Here is an 18935-nt window from a genome sequence, read left to right as displayed (position 1 = left end):
ACTGCCATAGCAACTAGGAAATTATTCAGGGCCAAAAAGTGAATCCTATAGAATCCTATAGAACATGCATTTAATTTGCTGAAGAGGAGGACAAAACATCCTAAAAAAACAAACAACAATCGCTACAATATAGGTCTGGCAGAGCATTACCAGAGAAGATACCCAGCGTCTGGTTGGGTCAATGGGTCACAGACTTTTGCACTTTTGCATACAAAGGATTGCGGACCAAATACTAAACATGAGTGCTTAATTTGGACATTTGCATAATGCAAAAGAAGAAAAAATGCTTGTCCCATTACTTATGCAGGGCACTGCAAATGGAACCCATAAGAGTTATTCAACCAAAGAATCCTTTTAGAACCCTTTTTTTCTTTATTTTTTTAATTACATTTTTGCCCTTTCAATGACATGGAGGGAAGACACAATCACTTCCGATTTGAATTCTGACGTGTCGTGGCTCCTCTTTATTCATGCAGTTTGAGACGTGCTCAGAGGCAATATAGGAGCCTCAACCAATGAGAATCCAGGATGTTGTCAAACATTGGCAACGCACAAGTTGTGTTTGGGACTGTAACAAGTCCGTGACACAGAGGCGGAGTCGAGGTACTGTTTTCTGGGATTATCCCGTTTATTTTCATAAAATGTTAGTAATAATTCCAATGTTCGTAATAATTTCAATGTTCGTAACACAACGCCACTCGCCGACTTTCCAGTCGCCCTCCTTCTCCCTCGAACGCCGAGGCACACACATCTTAAACCATCTTGTCAACGAGGCTTCATTTGCAACAGGTGTGCAACGGAGCCTCGCCGACGTCACCCTGGCCACGGTCCTGTAGCTCCCTCTACAGGCCGAACGCTGCATGTCCCCCCACATACCCCCACCACCCGACACAGGCCGGGGACACGACGGCTGACAACCTACTCCCCCCCCCCCCTGCACGGGAGAGGAAGTCTGCGACGACCATCTGCGCCCCCGGTCTGTGCACGACCGAAAAGTTGAAGGGCTGCAACGCGAGATACCACCGGTGGAGCCACTGGAGGGGAGCATGGTCGGAGTAGAGGGTGAAAGCACGACCCAGCAGATAGTAGCGGAGGGCGCCGACCGCCCACTTGATGGCCAGGCACTCCTTCTCCACCGTGCTGTACCGGCCCTCCCTCTCCGATAGTTTGCGGCTCAGGTACAGCACCGGCCGGTCAGCCCCCTCCACCCGCTGGGTCAGCACTGCTCCCAGGCCTCTATCCGACGCGTCCGTCTGTAGGGAGAAAGGGAGGTTAAAATCAGGCGCATACAGGACCGTTTCTCCACAAAGAGCTCCCTTAAGGGCCTCGAACGACCCCTGGCACTGGCCCGACCATTGGACCGGATCCGGGGCACCCTTCCGGGTGAGGTCCGTCAAGGGACTGGCCAGCTCTGAAAACCCCGGCACGAACTGCCGGTAATAGCCAGCCAGCCCCAGGAAGGCCCTCACCTCCTTCTTTGTCTTGGGCCGCGGAGTGGCTGCGATGGCCGCAGTCTTTTCAATCTGTGGCCGCACCTCCCCCCGACCCAAGTGGTACCCCAGATACCGGATCTCCCTCCGCCCGATCAAGCACTTCTTCGGGTTGGCCGTCAGCCCCGCCTGCCTCAGGGACCTCAGGGTCCATGAGGCGCTGAAAAGTGGCTGGGGCTCCGAACAACCCGAAAGGGAGCACCGTGAACTGGAATAGCCCGAGCGGAGTGGAGAATGCAGTTTTCTCCCGGGATACCGGCGAGAGTGGAATCTGCCAGTATCCCTTCGTGAAATCCAACGTCGTGAAATACTTGGCCGTGCCAAGCCGGTCCAAGAGCTCGTCAACCCGGGGGTCTCGTCACGAGACTGCTCGAGGGGGAAGTCACCTAGCAATTAACATTGCTAAGAGACAATACAAGGACAGAATGGAGTCCAACTTTGAGGGCTCCAACTCAAGGCCGTGCCAAGCCGGTCCAAGAGCTCGTCAACCCGGGGCATCGGGTAGGCATCGAACTTGGAGACCGCATTAACCCGTCTATAATCCACACAGAACCGTATAGCCCCATCCGGCTTGTTGACAAGCACGATGGGGCTACACCAGTCACTGCGGGACTCCTCGACCACACCCAGCTCCAGCATGGCTTCCAATTCCCTGCACACAATGTCTCGTTTGTGTACCGGCAACCTATAGGGACGCGTGCGCACCGTTAAACCCGGCTGCGTTTCTATGTGGTGGTCGATAAGCGTAGTCCGACCGGGCAAGGGAGAGAACACGTCCGCGAACTTAGCTTGCAAATCTGCAACGTCCGTGGCCTGGCTAGCAGAGAGATGGTTATCAATACCGACCGGAGTGCTAACTTTTGATTTTGGGACTTCCGGACCGAACTCATCTCTCTCTGGAATTATTGTAGCCAGAGCAACAGTGACCACGTCGTTCCATTTTTTTAGGAGATTTACGTGATACACCTGCAAGCTATCCCCCCGGTCCGAGCGTACTACCTCGTAATCCACGTCCCCCATGCGACGTGTGACCACACCTGTAAATTCTCGCAGGTTAGTTCCCCTGTCGTACAGTCACTTTTGACGCTCCTGGGCTTGCAGCAAATGCTCGCGTGAGATAACCCCTAGGGCGTGGAGCTTTGTGCGCAAGTCCAGGACGTATTGAATCTCATTTTTACTGTCGCTAGACCCTTCCTCCCAATTTTCTTTAAGAAGGTCTAGGACACCCCGAGGCCGTAGAGTAATTCAAACGGGGAAAACCCGGTGGAAGCTTGGGGGACTTCCCGTACCGCAAACAACAGGGGATCTAGCCATTTATGCCAATTCCGACTATCTTCGTGTACGAACTTCCGGATCATTGACTTCAAGGTCCGATTGAACCGCTCACAAAGGCCATCAGTGGCCGGGTGGTAAACACTGGTTCGAATCGCCTTGATGTTCAACAAGCCATACAGTTCCTTGAGGGTGCGTGACATAAAATTAGTGCCCTGATCGGTGAGAATCTCTTTCGGGATTCCCACGTGGGAGATTACTTGAAACAATGCCTGCGCTACACTCCTGGCAGAGATATTGCGCAGCGGTATTGCCTCGGGGTATTGGGTTGCGTAATCTATCAAGACCAACACAAATCGATATCCCTGTGTACACCGATCAAATGGCCCGATAATATCCATCGCAATGCGGTCGAATGGGTTCTCGAACAATGGTAAGGGCCGCAAGGGGGCTTTACCAACTGACATTCGCGTACCACCTACGCACCTCTGCCCGAATTCCCGGCCAATAAAATCGAGCCATTATACGGTTTAGTGTCTTATCATAACCTAAATGGCCCGCCATGGGGTTGAAATGAGCCGCCTGGAAGACCATTTCCCGGCGGCTACGGGGAACCAACAACTGGGTTACTTCCTCCTGGCTATGTGAGTCACGACTTACTCGGTACAACCTGTCGCTGATAATCGCGAAATAGGGGTGGGCGCGTACTGCGTCTGGCCGTACCAAAGTACCATCAATCGCTATCACTTGGTCATAGGCCGATCGTAGGGTCTCGTCACGAGACTGCTCGAGGGGGAAGTCACCTAGCAATTAACATTGCTAAGAGACAATACAAGGACAGAATGGAGTCCAACTTTGAGGGCTCCAACTCAAGGCACATGTGGACCGGACTCAGAACAATTACAGACTTTAAAGGGACTACGAGTGTGACTGAGGAAGTGTCTCCATCTCTTCCAGATGACCTTAACACCTACTTCGCACGTTTTGAGAGCTACTCTCCAGCTGAGGAAGTACAGATGGACCAGGACCCCTGCACATTAGCAATAACAAGGGCAGATGTGTGCAAATCCTTCAAAAGGATTAATCCACACAAGGCCCCTGGACCGGATGGCATACCTGGCCGGGCTCTCAGGGTGTGTGCAGATCAGCTGGCAGGTGTGTTTACAGACATTTTCAACCTGTCACTGCTCCAGTCGGTGGTCCCCACATGTCTCAAAAAGTCCACCATCATCCCCATCCCAAAGAAGTCAAAAACATCCTGCCTCAACGACTACCGACCAGTAGCACTCACTTCCATCGTCATGAAGTGCTTTGAGCGGTTAGTCAAATCATTCATCACCTCCTCCCTCCCTGACTCACTGGACCCCATGCAGTTTGCATACAGGGCAAACAGGTCCACAGACGACGCCATCGCCCTCGCCCTCGCCCTCCACACTGCCCTCTCCCACCTGGACCAGAAGAACACATATGTGAGAATGCTGTTCATTGACTACAGTTCAGCATTCAATACCATTGTGCCCTCCAAGCTCGCTGTGAAGCTCAGGGACCTCGGGCTCAACACCACGCTTTGTGACTGGATCCTGAGCTTCCTGACGGGCAGACCCCAGGCAGTGCGGATAGGAGGCGCCACATCATCCACCCTGACTCTCAACACCGGCGCACCCCAGGGCTGCGTGCTCAGCCCTCTCCTCTACTCCCTGTTCACACATGACTGCGTGGCCACACACAGCTCCAACACCATCATCAAGTTTGCTGACGACACGACCGTCATCGGCCTGATCACCGACGGCGACGAGACGGCGTACAGAGAGGAGGTGAGAGTCCTGACATCTTGGTGCCAGGACAACAACCTCCAGCTCAACCTCAGCAAAACTAAGGAGCTGATTGTGGATTACAGGAAGCGGCAGAGAGCCGGGCACGCCCCTATCACCATCAACGGGACGGCAGTAGAGAGAGTCAGCAGCTTCAAGTTCCTCGGGGTCCACATCTGCGAGGACCTGACCTGGACTCACCACACCGACGCCATCACAAAGACGGCAAGACAGCGGCTCTTCTTCCTCCGCAGGCTGCGGAGGTTCAACATGGACTCCAGGATACTCTGCAACTTCTACAGGTGCACCATAGAGAGTATCCTGACTGGCTGCATCACCGCCTGGTACGGCAGTTGCTCCGCCCTCAACCGTAAGACATTACAGAGGGTGGTGAAAGCTGCCCAGCACATTACCAGGACGGAGCTGCCATCCATGGAGGACCTCTACACTCAGCGCTGCAGGAAGAAGACTAACCGGATTATTAAAGACCCTCATCACCCCAGCAACAAACTGTTTCAGCTGCTCCCGTCTGGCAGACGCTACCGCAGCATCCGGTCTCACACCACCAGACTCAGGGACAGTTTCATCCCACAGGCAATAAGACTGTTGAACTCCTGAGCTACTTAGCTCACCACAATGACACTTTAACTATGCCACTTTATAACATGCCACTTTATAAAATGCCACTTTATACCAGTCGACATCTGGATAAAAACGTCTGTTTACATTTCACTTTTTACATTTTACATTTACATTTATTTAGTTTTGTATTTAGGTAACTATTGTTATTGTTGTTGTTTCTTTTATTTTTATTATTTACACTTCTTATTGCACTGTTGGAGGAGCCCAAGACTTAAGAATTTCATTGCCAGCGATTGCTCTGTAACTGTTGCGCATATGACAATAAAACCATCTTGAATCTTGATCTTGAATCTTGAAACGGATAGTTCGGCGGGGGAATCTCGGGTTGAGACCCCCCCGCCGGCTCCGGCTCCTCGGCAGTGTCGCGAGGCGCCGCCTCAGCACAGAACACATTACCCGCCTCACACCTCCCTCTCTGTCGTGCACGCACCCCGGTAGCCCTGCTTACCGCTTGAGGAAACCCCTCCCAATCTACACCCAGAATAAGGGGATGCGTGAGGCGCGGGCTAACCGCCGCCTGTACACTATGCTTTTTCCCTTCAAAATGAATCTTGATCGTGACCACAGGATATTCGTGAATGTCCCCATGCACACACTTCACCAACACCCTCGATGCCTTTAACAATGCCCCCGGTCGAACCAGGCGCTCCTGGATCATGGACTGCATGCAGCCCGAATCCAAGAAGGCCTGGTGCATATCATGTTGTATCCTTACCGGAACACGATACGCCGCTCCTGGTCCGGGGGGAGGGCCCGGTATGTCGCCGATGCGGACGACCTGCCCCACCTCCCTCACTGGGCACTCCGCCTGTACATGGCCCGGCCGTCCGCATCGCCAAAACACCCCCCCTGTCGCTCGGGGTGCTTCCTGTGGGGCCAGGGCTGGTTCTCGACATGCCTGCCCCTGCCATCTCGTCCTCGGGGCGGGCGCCGGTCTCTCCTCCTCCGTCACCATGGCTCCTTCCGGGCGCCGGACCGGGCGTTGGTCATCGGGGCTCCTGCGGCGGGAAGGAGAGATGTTCCTCCACCAAGGTAACGGCGGCCGCGAGATCCTGGGGCCGGTGGTACTGGACCCAGGCGGCGGTCCGGGCCGGGAGCCCCGTGGGGAATTGCTCCAACACCACCCGGTCCCCGACCTCCTCCGACGAGCTGTTCCCTGGGTCCAGCCACCGCCGCGCGCTGTCCCGCAGCTGCTGGGCGTAGGCAAAGGGCCGGCTCCCCTCCTCCATCATCAGGGCCCTGACGAGCTCCAGGAGGAGGGTACGGTCCTCAGCCCTTGCCGTCACCATCTCCCTCACCGCGGTCTGGTGCTCCTGCTGGAGGTGGGCCTGCTGCTCCAGTATAAGGGCCATCCTTCCGATAGCCGCGCTTAACGCCTCCATTCCCTTTTTTTCTCCGCCTTCGCTGTGCCCCACGTTGGGCGCCACTGTAACAAGTCTGTGACACAGAGGCGGAGTCGAGGTACTGTTTTCTGGGAGTATCCCGTTTATTTTCATAAAATGTTAGTAATAATTCCAATGTTCGTAATAATTTCAATGTTCGTAACACGCCACTCGGCGACTTTCCAGTCGCCCTCCTTCTCCCTCGAACGCCGAGGCACACACATCTTAAACCATCTAGTCAACGAGGCTTCATTTGCAACAGGTGTGCAACGGAGCCTCGCCGACGTAACCCTGGCCACAGTCCTGTAGCTCTCTCTACAGGCCGAACGCTGCATGTCCCCCCACAAGGACCATACTACAGAATACTTAAAAGCTTAAAACTTAAATCGCTCAATAACAGATTCAAATTATTAATGTGGAAGCATGAAATTGTTGCTTGGGCAGTGTACATTGCATCAAGACAGATCATTTGTCTTGGTGTACGAGACCATTTCGTCGGTTGGATCGTCTGTGTTTGTGAAAATCGCACGGTGTCCGCCTGGTTTAAGAGTGTATACTGTAGACACTGAGAGATACATATATCCATCATAGTTAACAATAACCAGGATCAGTTTAGCAGACTCAGCCCCACAGTTTCCCATATTTCTGGAAGCTCTCTGTGTCAAAATTGGTGAAACCACCCTGGGAACAAAAAACAAAACAAAGAAATAGCCAGTTCATAAATGCTTGTCATAAACCTGAACTGTGGCTTAGTTTATGATGGCCCTTTTCCACTACAGACCGGCTCCCACTCCTCTCTTTTCGTTTTCGTTCAAAAGCTTTATTGCCCATTTTTCTGGGTAAAACAATTCATATTCAGCTCCCATGGCTTTCACCACAACAACACACATCATGGATGAGTCTACAATGTTGTTGTTTATGGGCTTAATCTCTACAAACCTTCTTATATCCCATCATCGTCCTGAGGAAAGGGATGGGTTTGAGACAAGGAATGCCTAGTTTTTTTAATATTCCATATGGCCAGTATCCATACCTGGTCAGAACAAATATAAATCAACAATCTGACTTGAAACAAAAGCAAAACGATCAAGTCATAGGTATCATTGAAACTGTTAGATAACTGTAATTATCAATACTATCATTTGTATGTATTATTACAACTAACTAACTAACAAATAATATTTTTTATTAAAACTTCTTACACTACGATCAGAGTGATGAGTAAGGCAAGGAGAGTCCATGTCTCGGTGGAGAAGTACGGAAGGTAACCCATCTTTACAGGTTCAATCGCTTCTTCTGAGTAACCCCGGACACGTCTGCTGAAGTGATTATTTTATCCCATCATGACACCTGTGTTTCAGATCATGAAACACAGGCGAAAGAGTATGTGAGAGGTGAAGTTGAAGCCATGGCTAGTGAATGATTGAAAGGATCCCTGCGCAGAGGGCAACACTCAGTGATGTTATTGTCGGCCTTTATCTTAACATCCTGCTAATAGTTGCTGCCTGTTTGATCCCTATCGGGTTTTAATAGTTTGCAGACCCATTGATTCAAGAAGGACTATGGGGCAAATATTTTTGGGCAAATATTTTCTTTCGAGTAATACTGAATTTTACATATTTGAACTCCTCTAAAAATGTGTTATGTTCTTTACATGTATGCACTTGTTTTATATCATTGGCTCCTAAAAACAGTATTTCAAAATACTAGTTCAAAACACATCACATATTACAGTAATGAAGCAACTGATTAACATGAATACAGTGCTCTTCATAAGTATTGGAAAGAGGAAGCATTTTCTGTTCTTTTAGCTCTACACTTGGATTTGAAATCAAACAAATATTATGGGGTCAAAGTAGAGATTCTCAAATTTAATTCAATGGGTTTTTAAAAAAACATTTGTAAACATACTCCCACTATTTCAGGGCTTCAAAAGTATCATATAATGTCCAAATAAAGTACTAATGTTTCGTATTAGGTCAACAATCTGCCTGAAGTCTGCGACCCCACCAGGCACTATCCACTATCCACTATCCACTATCCACTATCCACTATCCACTCATCTTTAGAAAATCATTGACATTTCCACATGGTATTGTGTCATAGAGTAGCTTCCCTACAGCAATATTATCTTGACATTGGGATCCTTTGTCCAAACCATATTTCAGGGTGTATGTTTGGTTGCAGGGGCCCAGGCTGTGCTCTCTGACTGCTCCAACTGTAGTAGACCCTGCAGTGAGGAAGAGGTCAACATGCTGCAGTACCGTCAGCCAATCACACACAAGAACCAACAGATCGCCAAGACCTCCATTGAACCATGCACGCACGCACACACACACACACACACACACACACACACACACACACAACACACTGTCTCAACAGCCCCTTCCTTCACTCTCACTCTCTCTCTCTGTAGGTGGGTCAGGCTGCGTATTCAGCCTCTAAGGGGGGTATTGTTGGGATGACTCTACCCATCGCCCGAGACCTGGCACCCATGGACATCTGTGTGGTCACCATCGCACCCAGTCAGTAAACACACACACATACATACGCACTCTTTCACACACTCCTCACCCCCCCCCTTCCTCTCCATATCAGACAACCTCTCTCTCCCTCTCCTTAGGTTCTGTTCTCCACTCCTCTCCTGGCGGGTTAACCTGAGAAGGTGCTGTGGAGGAGGGGGATATGTGGCGCCCGCCCCGTGCCTAAGCCCATGCGCGAGTGTGGGACGGTGGTAAGTGGAGTGTATATCTCGCCTCGCTTTGTCTCTGCTGTTTCTGCTGTCCCTCTCTTGCCCCGTGTTGTCTTTGGCAGGACCATGTATGGAGTTCCTGCGCCCCAAGGGGCCACAGCTGCAACCCGTGGAGATAAGCACCGTATGCCCATACATGGAGTTCCTGCCCATCAAGGCACAGGTGAAGGGCATCAGCAGGAGCAGCAGAGACGGGACAAAAGGAGCCCACGGAGCACCCAGAGAGGAGGAGTTGCTAAGGCGAACCACGGAGTAGTGGATGAGAGCGAGAGTAAGCCAAGTCACCGTCGACCTGTGTACGATCCCTGACCATATGAGAGCCCCCTTTGAAGCCCGACCCCGAGACCGTCCGAGAGCCCGCTACGTTGCCAACCTTCGCCTGTCTGACTACCCTGCTGCCGCCCCGACCTGGAACGTAAGAGGACCACCCACCGTGTACCGAAACCCCCTGCTATCTTCCCGACGACGGATCTCCTGCGGGGCCCGTGCACGACACGACGCCTTCTCAACCCCACCCTCTCTATCATTTCCCTCTCCCCGCTAATCGAATAAATATTTTTGACTGTAATTCTGGTGTGGATCTCTCTGCTTACACTGTGTTTGGGTATGTGACGCGCCCGCACACCCCGGCGGCCGTCACAGTGCGTTCATTCCTGGCCCGCCAAGTGCTCTTCCCCTCGCGCCTGGGAGACCCTGCAGAGTTTGCCCACCTGGTGACATCACTGGCTGAGAACCCCATGATCAATGGAGAGGTCATCAAACTGGATGGAGCTATCCGCATGCAGCCCTGAGAGAGAGTGAGTGTGTGTGTGTGTGTGTGTGTGTGTGTGTGTGTCTGTGTGTGATCCAAGGTATACCACTGTGACAGCTCCGATGTGTGTGTGCATGTGAGGTGTGTGTTCATGTCTGGTACTCCAAGCTCTGCTGTACTGTACGCTCCATGCAGTTTTGTTTTGTTTTGTGAACTGATCCAGTAATAAACTTCTAATGAGTCTGAGTCTCTCCTCCTCTGTGTCCGTGTAAAGTGAGGTCAGTAGGAGCTAATAGGACGAATGAAACAAGAATGAGCCTTATGAGGCAAGTGTACCTTCATTTGTCCTATTAGAAGTGAATAGAACGCCTGGACACAGGAAATGCTAAATGCTAAAGCTCTCATAACATCACACCTGCACCAGTGTGTAGCTTTATGTACATGTCATCCACAACATTTGAGTGAAGGGAAAGGGACACATTTCTTTTGGAATGGAAAGGAGTCGAGGTACAGTATCTTGGTATACACACGTTTGCTCCAGTTTTGTACCCATTGACTGTGACCCTGTTTGTGTAAGAGGCTAGGGCTGACCCATTCTGATTCAAGATGTTTGTGTAAAAAAGGTATTTATTGCATATATTGTCCACTAAAAAGCAGATGATGGTACAAGTGTAAGGGACCAAGTGCTCCAACCTCAGTCTAGCCTGAAGATCATTCCATATCTGAGGAGCACAGCAGCTAAAAAGTTCTTCTCAATTCTGTAATCACTTGTAGCACATTAAATAGTAACAAGCTGCAAGTTTGATCGCCACTAAGTCGCCATAAAAGCAATGATGTGAGGTAAAATGGGAGTTTTAAAAGAACTGCTTCATATACAGATGAAATCCAATGATAAGCCCTTCTCAACGTCAAAGAATCCCAACCCACAGACAGATACAAAAGACAATGGTGGGTACAGAAAACATGCCTACAAATGAACTGCAGAGCAGAGTGATAAATCGGGTCTAGTGGTTTAGGAATTGAGGCTGTCGTGTGATTTTAAATTGTGTCACCATAATCACGGACAGGGAGGAGCGTTGCCAAGACAATATTCCTCCTATTATCAAAGGTGAAGCAAGACATTTCTTTACAAAACAAGTACAAGTCTAACTCACAAACTCTTGATCACTTTTTCAACATGTATTTTAAAAGTGTATCATCTATGTAAATGCCCAGGTACTTATAATGGGGAACTTGTTCAGTTTGGGTTCTTTTCAGGGTACAAATATGTTGATCATTGTAATCAATATTATGGCATATAGAGAAAAACATAACAGACCTCATGCATACCTCTTCAAATTAAGGTTTACCCAGATTGTTTCTAATCTAACCCATGTGCATACATGTGCCATGTTTTTTCTTCCTCAACTTGTAAATGTAAAAAACACAAACACCACCACTTTGTCTTTTTGTGGTGTTAGGAATACAGACCTCACAGATAAAAATGTTTTGATAAAGGTCATAAACCGAAACGTCGACACAATAAATAAGCAGAGGTAACAATCGTGTGTGCAGGAGTATTCATTTTTTACATACCTTTTCTTCCTAAACTCATCATCACTCAACATAGTTTACAGCTATGCAACTTGTAAAATACAGCATTTCAAACATGACACACAGTTTGCCTTTGAATATGACTTTAATGAAAGAGAATTGAAACGGCAAGTGTAGTTATAGTGGTAGTATGCAGGGTAGTTATTGTGGTAGTAAGTTCGAGATAGTTGTGGATTTCCAGAATTGTCTCTGTGTTGAAATATCTGAAAGAGAAAAATTGTCTTATCATTTGTATAGATAAAATCTAAATTATTTTGAGGTGATTTGAGAAGCCAAAAGGATCATGCTTAGAATGCACTGTAAGCAGATAATGGAGGGCATACCTGTATTTTGTTTCCCTTTATGGAAAGCCCTCTCCATGCTCTCTCTGGCAAACTCCAGGTTCGCCGCCATTACTCTTTTCTTTTCAGTCTTCTCCTTCTCTCTCTCCATTTCTGTCTTCATCCTCTTCACGACATCTTCTGTAATCTTTGTCATCAACTCTTTCACTTCCCTCTCCCTCCTTTCCACCATATTATTTATCATCCCATCCATCTCTTCTCTCATGCGTTTAACGTCATCTTCTTTCTCCTTCAGGATTTTCTCCATCTCTTTCTCGACCACTTCTACTCTCTTCATTGCCTCCAACTCCTTTTTCACCCATTCAATATCCTTTTCTTTCTCCTGTTCATTCCTGTTTCTCTGTCTCTCCTCCTCTGCCAATTTCATCACCTCCATCCTCTCTTTCACTTGTTTCACCTCCATTTCTTTCTCCTCCAGGATTCTCTCCATCTCTTTCTCGGCCTCCTCTACTCTCTTCATCGCCTCCAACTCCTTTCTCATCCATTCAAAATCCTTTTCTTTCTCCTTCTCACTCCTGTTTCTCTCTCTCTCCTCCTCTGCCCATTTCATCACCTCCATCCTCTCTTTCACTTGTTTCACCTCCATTTCTTTCTCCTCCAGGATTCTCTCCATCTCTTCTACTGTCTTCATACCCGCCTCCAACTCCTTTCTCATCCATTCAAAATCCTTTTCTTTCTCCTTCTCACTCCTGTTTCTCTCTCTCTCCTCCTCTGCCCATTTCATCACCTCCATCCTCTCTTTCACTTGTTTCACCTCCATTTCTTTCTCCTCCAGGATTCTCTCCATCTCTTCTACTGTCTTCATACCCGCCTCCATCTTCTTTCTCATCCATTCAATATCGTTTTCTTTCTCCTTCTCAATCTTCTCCTTCTCCCTCTCCATCTCTGTCTTCATCCACTTCACGACATCTTCTGTAATCTTTCTCATCTCCTCTTCCACTTCACTCTCCCTCCTTTCCAACATATTCTTTATCACATCCATCTCTTCTCTCACGTGTTTAACGTCACATTCTTTCTCCTCCAGGATTCTCTCCATCTCTCTCTCCATCTCTTCGACTCTCTTCATCGCCTCCAACTCCTTTCTCATCCATTCAAAATCCTTTTCTTTCTCCTTCTCACTCCTGTTTCTCTCTCTCTCCTCCTCTGCCCATTTCATCACCTCCATCCTCTCTTTCACTTGTTTCACCTCCCTTTCTTTCTCCTCCAGGATTCTCTCCATCTCTCTCTCCATCTCTTCTTCTCTCTTCATACCCGCCTCCATCTCCTTTCTCATCCATTCAATAACCTTTTCTTTCTCCTTTTCAATCTTCTCCCTCTCTCTCTCCATCTCTGTCTTCATCCTCATCTCCTCTTTCACTTCCCTCTCCCTCCTTTCCACCATATTCTTTATCATCACATCCATCTCTTCTCTCACACGTTTAACGTCGCATTCTTTCTCCTCCAGGATTTTCTCCTTCTCTCTCTCCACCTCCTCTACTCTCTTCATCGCCTCCAACTCCTTTCTCATCCATTCAATATCCTTTTCTTTCTTCTTCTCATTCCTGTCTTTTTCTCTCTCCTCCTCTGCCCATTTCATCACCTCCATCCTCTCTTTCACTTGTTTCACCTCCATTTCTTTCTCCTCTAGGATTCTCTCCATCTCTCTGTCAACCTCTTCTACCCTTCTCTTCATCACCTCCATTGTTTCGGTCTCCTTCTCACTCATCTTTAATCTCTCTTCGCTCTTCTTTACCTCCTTCTCTCTCTCCTGCACCACCCTCTCTCTCTCCTCCACCTCCTTCTCTCTCCTCTTCATCTCATTTCTTGTTTTTTCCATCTCCCTCTGGAAAGTCTCCTCCATCTCCTTTGTCACTTTCTCCACCTCCTCCACCTCTTTCGCCTTTATTTCCAACTGGACAATCCTCTCCTCCAAATCCTTTTTGTTATTTTCCTGCGTCTTTTGAATGCGACTGAGTATTGCATTGCATTCATTCACTTTCTCAGTGTCTCTATCCAACACTTTCCTCTTCCTCTCCATATTATCTTTAAGATGGTTGACTATCTTCCTCTTCCTCTCCACCATTTCTCTGTCCTTGTCCACCATTTCTCTGTCCTTGTCCACCCTCTCTCTCTCCTCCTTCAGCCTCTCCTTCTCTGCATCGGTGTGCTCCTTCACCTTATGCAGAAGGTTTTGGGCTCCCTCCACCTCTTCCGCTCTCTCCTCCATCTCCCTCCTCCAACCCTCCTTCTCTTCCTTTCTTTCTTTAGCCACTCTGGCCCTCTCTCTCGTGTGCCTGGCCCGTCTTGATGTCCTCTGTGGGAGTGGGGTGTAGGCTGCGAAAGCTGCCGGTCCTGCTGCCTCCATCATCAGGGCAGCCTGATCCTCTTTACACTCCTGTGGACATACAGTGAACACACTACAGGTGCAGTTTCGAGAATGTCTTCCTGACGCCTTTACGCATACAGCTTTGTGATGCTTAGACAGTAATGACATAATTCATGTTTACATTTCTTTAATTTTCGACGCATTGTCGTTATTCGTGACGCATCAATGACCAATTGATTATCTGGCAATGCAATGAAAAAAGCGTGTGGAAAACAGTCGTTAATGATGTAGTGGAATTTAAATCATGGTATTTTGAAATAACATACCGTTAACCAGAGCTGTTGATTCATTCAGAGACTTTATTCACAGAGAACAAAGCCGGGTCAGGTTTGCAAAGTTGAACACACTTTTCACTTCCGTTACCTGTCTTTTTATAGACTTCACATAGGTCAACACCCTTCATTCAACAAACGTCTACTTCCTGTTTACATACACCAATAATATTCAAGAACTACATTTCGTCATCCCGAGGCTACGCCCCCTTTGGCTTGGCGCCGATCAGTCTACTGTAGAGATCAATTGATCTAGGCTGTTTTCTAAAGCCCTTTTGTCTTGGCTGTTTACAACTGTGTTTATCACCCATCCATCCTGTCCCCAGATCACCTGATCATGTTTACACAGCTGTATACCACTCTACTTCAAAGCATCCATACCCCCTAGTCAGCCCCCACCTAAGTGATCTCACCCCTCTGAGATGTTCCAGGACCATCTGGTGTCCTTGTGACCTTTTCCCCTAGGTGTGGGATTACTAAGGCTAGTATTTGTCTTTAAATTTACTATATATTCCCCCCTTTGGGACTTAATAGTCCCACATCAATGACACAGCAATAAAACATATAAGTGATTTCAAGACAACATACATAGGCGACTCACAGAAGTAAACATAACCTGTATGACATCAACAGCATGACATTCTATTAGCTCCTGGGGACACGCCTCCTTTACAGGTGGGGGCAAAAAACCCATTCATTAGGGAAAATTCCCCCACGGTTCTCACCATATCCAATCATTGAGCAACCACGTTACAGGTCTGCAAACGAGCACCCGTCCCCATGAGCAACAACTAAACTACATTTAAATGATTACACAAATTGTTAATAAAAATAAAACAACACACAACACATCAACCTATAATGGGACTTTATGTCCAACACAGGGGACCATCCCCTGTCTCTGATCCATAGCCATCCCATTGTGTCTCTATGCATACATTCAACATGGTCATTCTATCAGTACTACACACAATAATTGTCACACATAACACTTTAAAACACGTCAATGTCCATTCAAATTGTCAATATTCCCAAAGGGAATATAGTCCTTGTATGGCCAGGGTTTCGTCTTTCTTGAGGATTGTAGCAATGCTTCTCCCATGTAGGTGTTGCTGTTAGCGCTTGCTAGTCCTGGCTGGGAGTGTAGACGATCTCGTCATCATCGGATGAGGGGGCAGAAGACTCACTGCTGCCTCCCCAGTCGAGAACAGGATATAGGTCTAGTTGGCCTCCCATTCTGTTGAGTGCCATTGGAGCTATCCCTCTGGTTACACTCATCTGCTTAATTGTGCTCTGTATAAAAAAGGATCTCAAAACAGGCATTATACAACAAAATAACAGTCCTAACACTACAATCACTATCACAACCATTATTCCCATTTTCGCCAACATTCCTCCCCATGATCCTAGGATGTTGTCAAACCAGTCTAATTTCCCAAAGTCTGTGCCCTCATTCCTTCTGTGCTCCTGTACGATCTCACCCATTCCTTCGTCTTCTTCTCTGGTTTGCCTGAGTTCTTGCCTCGGGACCCTGGTGCTGTGGTTCTAGTGGTACCAGGTTAGGCTCCCTCGATCTTGTATTGCAGTGGGGGTGGCTCTCACTACCTCGTACAGTCCCTCTCTCCTTGGCTCGTTCCACTTCCTTCTGAAGACTTTGATGTACACCTGGTCTCCTGGAGTTCTCGGATTGGGCAGGGGTGTCTCCGGCTCCAGCTGCTTGTCTTTTTCCTGTGAACATATAACTTTGTGTATCTCAGTTAATCAATTCATATATTGTATCAATTCTATCTGGCGTTGTTCAAGCGGTGGTCCTTTGTAAGGTCCTCTTATTGTTAGCAATGGCATGGGTCGACCCGTAAGCATTTCATGCGGTGTTAAATTCGTGTTTCTGTTAGTCTGCATGCGATAGTTCATTAATACAAGTGGCAAGGCATTTACACAATTAAGCTTTGCGCTGGCACATATCTTATTCAGCTTTGTTTTGAGGGTACCATTTATTCATTCTACCATTCCTTGTGATTGTGAATGGTAGACACAACCCAATCTTTGCATTATTCTTAACTGCTGTATGACTTGTTTCACAGTTTTCTGAATAAATACTGCACCATTATCTGAGCTAATCTCATTAGTTATTCCAAATCTGGGTATTTCTTCTCTTGTTAGAAATGTAACCCCTGTTCCCTGCTTCTACCCATTTTCTGAATCTATCTATATCAACAAGCATGTATCTCTTCCCAATTACCTTTTTTATCATGTCTCCATATTCCATTACCAAATTTGTAATTTAAATGTTTTTAATAAATTAACCTATAAGTTTAAATGCATTTTCTACCATTGCCTGTACATAGGGTGCCCAATACCCTTGGATTTTTTATCTTTCTCACAACTTCCCCCCTTGCGCAATGGTCAAAACCATGCGCACCAGTGATCAAAAATCCCCAGTAGCCCAGTAGGCGCTACTATAGTACCCTCATATGATCTCCACAATCCTGTAGAGTCCACCTTTGCCCCCCTTCAGAGCCACATGGATTGCTCAAATGGCCCTGCAATCCGATGCATGCGTATCATATCCTCTAGTTGCGTTATTGGTTCTATTTAATTGATTATCTGACTTTTCTTTCATCTGAACCTGTTGTTCAACCAATATGGCTACTCCCTGTGGTATATATTATTTTTATGAATTCCTTATCCGCAAAATGTTTTACCAATGGGTTACTTGTTTCTTTCCAAATACTTTTTAATGTGGTTCTCATCATTGGTCCCAAGACTCTTGCTCTATACCCTTTATTTACCATTTATGACCCATGATGAGCAGCATTAGGTCTATTATACCACTTTTGTACGAATTCTAATTCATCTATTTGTATAGCTGCTCCCTGTTTTCCCCTATAATATATTGTGACATTAATGGGACAACCAGATTTTTGGTTTGCTCCTGCCAGATTTGTTCTTGGCAGGAGTTGCAATTTAAGTCAAATCGTGGTCTCCTTGCATCTGGCAATTGGGCTTCAATAAATTTTCTCCATCTTAACCAATTTTGCTCTATTTCATCATTTATTTCCCTTAACAAGTAAACATTTGCGCTTGCAGTTATTGGTATTTCTTGTATCTTTATTACCATATTATCTACATATACACCTTCTGGGGAACACCATATTTTCATCCCCAGCATGCATATTGCATCCCTCCCCAAGAGATTCACCGGAGTCCGGTCAGAGATCAGTATGGGCAGGGTTGTGGCTCTATCTCCTATCTTCTATTTGAACCTACAGCATTGGTTCTTGATCAGCTTCTGTGGTTAATACTGGAAGCTAGTAACCATAATTTAGTCCCCTATATGGATTGGCCGGTCCTTGTGGAGGCCTCTGCTGTTGCTGACTATAGCCCTGTTTACTATTCTCCCTCGATTTCGGATTAGTACAATCCCTTTGGAAATGTCCAGCACATGTCAGATGGACCTTTTGGGTTTGTTCTTTGGAACCGTCCTTGGGGTCTCTTTCTGCCCTTCCCTGGCTTAAACTGCTGGGGCTGCTGCGTATGCACCTGAACTACAAGTACGGTGGGTTGCTCTTGTCCCTGAGGTCTCAGCACTGGAAGTGGTTCTGGTATGGCTCTGTATGGAACTGGTTTCTTGGTTTCGGCGCCCATTACGCCTTGTTTTCGTTTTGTGAGTTCCCCCAGCTGGAGCTGTGTTAACCTTCTCTGGTCCCCCTTTTCTTGCTCCTTTAGCCTTGACTCATCCTTGTGTGTTTTGGACGTGAGTCCCACCACATCCTCTAACCTGCTTTTCACCGGAGGGGACATGGCATCTACCACTGCGGTTCTGAACAGAGTTGTCATCAGTGGGTCTCCCTCTGGGTCTACTTCAGTCTCTAGTTTCCACTTCTTTGGTTGCTGGTGCAGGTATGTGGCAGGATCCTCAGTCTCTTCCAGTGGGTCTCCCTTCAGGGTCTTAATATCCATCCTTTGTGGATATTCTTCTCTCAGGGTTGTCCACCTCTCATTTCTGGTCTGGTCAAATGACATCCCATCGGCTCTGGTATTGTCCTTTGCTTCTTTCAGTCCACAGCTTATGAGAACGTCTTCCATCTTTGCCTCCCCCAGTACCTTGGCCAACAGGGCTATGAGGTCTCCCACCGCCAGCAGTTTCCCTGCAGTCTCTTCCTCAAGGCTTCTAATCCCTTTACCTGCTCCATCATGTATGTTAAGTAATCCGCTAACTATTCCCTGCACATCCTGCATACCCCAGGGCACATAGTGT

General features: G+C 47.6%; 1 pseudogene across 1 annotated transcript in view; it reads right to left on the bottom strand.

The window, feature by feature from the left end:
* Window positions 1–15368, bottom strand: part of LOC310824130 (cytochrome P450 3A30-like) — a 187048-nt pseudogene extending 171680 nt beyond the window's left edge. The window contains exons 1-2 of the transcript in view: window positions 15348–15368; window positions 7229–7278 (exon numbers count right to left, since the gene is read on the bottom strand). The product of the transcript in view is annotated as a cytochrome P450 3A30-like (transcript). The remainder of the gene's footprint in view (window positions 1–7228; window positions 7279–15347) is intronic.
* Window positions 15369–18935: the final 3567 nt, after the last annotated feature.

This window comes from Argentina silus, assembly GCF_951799395.1.
Source record: "Argentina silus genome assembly, chromosome: Y".
Classification (NCBI taxonomy): domain Eukaryota; kingdom Metazoa; phylum Chordata; class Actinopteri; order Argentiniformes; family Argentinidae; genus Argentina; species Argentina silus.
This window is presented reverse-complemented; position numbering and strand designations above follow the sequence as displayed.